The 3,871-nt window shown below is 35.9% G+C and overlaps 1 long non-coding RNA gene across 1 annotated transcript; it reads left to right on the top strand.

Annotated features, from left to right (window-relative positions):
• The first annotated feature begins 1,909 nt into the window (after positions 1 to 1,909).
• LOC113891895 lies at positions 1,910 to 3,490 on the top strand. Its single transcript, XR_003510900.1, has 3 exons — positions 1,910 to 2,263; positions 2,792 to 2,975; positions 3,106 to 3,490. It is a non-coding gene; the product is annotated as an uncharacterized LOC113891895 (long non-coding RNA).
• Positions 3,491 to 3,871: the final 381 nt, after the last annotated feature.

Genomic DNA, 3,871 nt, shown 5'->3' with positions numbered 1-3,871 from the left:
TAATTTTGCTTCATTTGAGCATTTATTCTTTTTGTGCTATTCTAGTGAGATTTGGCAAATTTATATACAATCATAATAACTCTAGAATAACAAAGCAAATCTCACTTTTGTTGTGCACTTTAATAAACTTTGAGTTAACTAGGTTGAAGTTCTAAATAATAATATTATCACAAAACTGGTTTAAATAACATTGCCACAAGGCAACACACAATAAAAAGTCAAAATCTAGAGCAGTTTGTATAAAATACACTATGGCAAAATATATTATTCCTTTCTACATAAAGACACTTGCAAATGATATCCAATTTTATCACAAGTTCCTGTGTATCTGGAAGAAAATTCAACTTCCTACAAGCTAATTTTGAATAGTCATTTTGTGAAGGGATACTATTCCAACATGACTGAAAGTGAATCTTGGCTTTTAGAATATTTTAGATATATGCCGATACAAATTTAGTTCCTATAGAACTTAGACCTGACTCTAAAATAAAGCAGATTTAAAAGCATAAATCATAGTTTTAGTTTTAGAATTGTAAAATCCCATTCACCATAGCCTAGGTTTTACATAATACATTCTAACTTTTACATAATGGAAACCAGGATGCATGAAAGCAAAAATGTAAACTGATTTTTAAAGTAACTGCAATAACAACTTTTCTTCTTTTAAAGTTTATTATTTTACAGACTTCCAGTTTGTTCACTACAAAAGTGAGTTCATTGTTTCACCTGGTATCTATAAGAACACTAAATGAAAGATTAGGTTATGATGATGGTAAGGAGGTGACCTAATTAAATCTAATTATCTGATTCCATTATTTTTAAAGCTCATCCATCTCGCCTTTTTTCTTGCAATTTCCTCAGGGATTTCACCCTGGAATCCAAAAGAATTTGAAGAAGCTAAACCCCTCCTTCTTCTTTGATTCTCATAAAAAAGTCTTGTTTTTTAAAACAGTCAAGGAAATAAAAACTCCTGCCTGCTCTCCAAACATTCTTCCTTTAGGCAAGACTTAATGAAACCCAGCCTGCATTGAAAGCCACAGTAGCGAGATATTTAATTTTAAAAGAAAGTTATATTAGTATACATTTAAATACAATTATGTGGCTAAGACATGAGGACAAGAGGCATGAGAGTTGTCTTTAATATTAAAGTGCTACCACATGGAAAAAAGGATTGAAACAGTTTGGAGCTACTTCTCAGAGTATAAATTAAACCAGTGGGTGAGATGGACATAGCCTATACAATGAAGATGTTCTCTAACAATTAGAGTTATTCCTGACCCAAGCTGTTTTCTAGAGGGATGCACGGGAAAAAAATTAAACTGGATGATCTCGAAGCTCACTTTAGATCTGAGATACTGGTGATTAAGCCTTTAGTAGTGTTAGTGTTAGTCGCTCAGTTGGGTCCGAGTCTTTGTGACCCCATGGACTTTGGCCTGCCAGGCTCCTCAGTCCATGGGATTCTCCAGGTAAGAATACTGGAGTGGATTGCCATTTCCTTCTCCAAAACCTTTAGTGAGCTTAAAAAAAAAAAGTCTTACATTTCTTCTGAAAACCATAGTATGTAGCACAGGACCCAGTATTTAACATTTGATGATATTGAGTATTAAGCCATAACTCTGAGGCTATTGACACCAGAAAAAAAATGTTATATTATCCTCTAATAACATTGACTTTTGATATAGCTATTCTTAGTTTTAGCTTATGTTACTGACTTCTTTCATTCTGTTTTCTTCTGAAAAAAGTAAGAAGACATCAACAAGTGTGCAATCAGTAAATCAGCATCTCTCTCATAGGAGAGGAGAGATATTATATGTTTTGGCAATAAATTATAAACATTTCCCTAGGAAATACAAAAAGAAAGCCAATTTAATAAACATATAACATTTATAATATTCAGCAACTAAAAAATTTAGTAGAAAGATGAAAATATGGACAGAGACCATAGTTTTATAACTTCTTAGATTCAATATCACAGATATAAAAGCACCAAAATTCACCATTTTAACTTAATTTTATCTCTTGGATATGCTTTGTGGAAAGTTTGGCGTACTGTGTACTTACTTATCTTAAGTGATAGAAAAAAGAAAATTCTGTATTTTCATAAAATTTCGATTTCAGTATTTCAGAAGCAGGCTTGAAGAGTCACATGGGTTAATGGACTCTTGATGAGTGATTTTTATGACTCTCTTTTTGTTAACAGATAACAAGAAATCTCATCAACAGAAGCATTTTCAAGTATGTGAAAATGAACGCATCCAAAGAAGTGAGCAGTGTCTTTGATATTCATTCAATTAGACATTGATTCACTATTCAGACCAAGTCAGACAATTTAATTCCAACAATGACTTTATTTATTCATTTATAAATCAACAGAATTTCATTTAAAAAAGAAAAGCCAAAACCCAAATAAATCATTCTTTGTTATTGACCTCAAGGTCCTTTCTGACTGAGAATTTTATTAACAATTTTAAAATTTGTAAAGAAATGAAAGGGTGCAAGTCAAATTGTGATTCCTCTTCATCCTGTCATTATCTGAAGGTTTTTGTGGTGAAAGTAAAAGAAACATAATTTGCTGTATTGTAGAACTGAATTCTGGAAATACATGAAGGTATGATGCAAACAATTCTAGGTAGAAAATAGATATTTTGGTTTTAGTCTTGGTTGTAAAACAGCTAACTAAATGACTTTGGAATGCTATTTCATTCAGTTATTAAATTTCATAGTCTATAAAATGAAGTAGTTACTAGATATATTATTTGCAAACAGTTTTTTCACATGAAATTCTCCGCAGCCATGAAGATGCACCACCCAGATCTTTCTTCAAAAGAACTTTCTCCAATGTAATTAGCTGACAAGCCCCAACTGCTGTGTCTTTAAAATCTGGTGCACTGTTTATGCCAAGGCCACTTTCTTCCTGGGCTCCTAGGGACTGAGAAGGATATGACTTAAGAACTGTCATTTGTGCCTTTATGAAGGTAATTTCTTCTATCATGAAGCCTTTACTCAGAGTCTCTCCATCAGGCTGGTGGGAGTTTCTTAGAGCTGTACTGTAGTCTGAGGCTGTTAACCACTCAATCCTACCACCTTCCTTCTCTTTCTTCACAGGTATCAAGTCAACATCGTGGTCTGGTGGTCTGGAGCTCTCCCGTGTGGCAGCTGTGAGAATGACCTTCACACACTTCCAACTGCAGGGGGAATAATGGACCAAGGGCTCCATCTGCTGTGCTCTGACATCCATTGCCAAGTTTGCAAGGCTGTGGGATGTTTCCTGCTAATGACTGACAGATGTTAAGGCACGCCCGTTCCTGGAAGCCACAGGATGTCTCTGAAGGCCAGCTTTAGCTTGCAGACTCCATGAAGACCTTGTCAACCTTCTCTTAATGGTTGCACATCTGTCTGAGATGCCTCCACTCAACTTTCCCTCTCACTTTCCCTTGCTGTATGTGCTGTGCTCAGTCACTTCATTTGTGTCCAACTCTTTGTTACCCTATGGGCTATAGCCCACCAGGCTCCTCTGCCCATGGGATTCTCCAGGCCAGAATACTGGAGTGAGTAGCCTTTCCCTTCTCCAGGGGATCTTCCCAACCCAGGGATCGAACCTGCACCTCCTGCATCTCTTGCATTGGCAGGCAGGTTCTTTACCACTAGTGCTATTTGGGAAGCCCCTCCTTCCCTTAAGATAGAACTTTCATTATGGTCTGAAAGCTCTTCCAGCCCTATCTAGATCCTTGCCCATTTTCTTTCAGGCCACAATTTCCACTGTAAAATCCTGATATTTTAAATTCAACCTTGGCATCTGCTTCTCTGAGGATTCAGAGACCTCATGCCATCTATTCCTGCTTCTCCCACATTTATCTTTTACAGGTGTTTT

The sequence above is a fragment of the Bos indicus x Bos taurus genome, chromosome 4, assembly GCF_003369695.1.
Source record: "Bos indicus x Bos taurus breed Angus x Brahman F1 hybrid chromosome 4, Bos_hybrid_MaternalHap_v2.0, whole genome shotgun sequence".
Lineage (NCBI taxonomy): Eukaryota > Metazoa > Chordata > Mammalia > Artiodactyla > Bovidae > Bos > Bos indicus x Bos taurus.
Note: the sequence above shows the minus strand (reverse complement) of the source record. Positions and strands in the feature narration are given on the sequence as shown.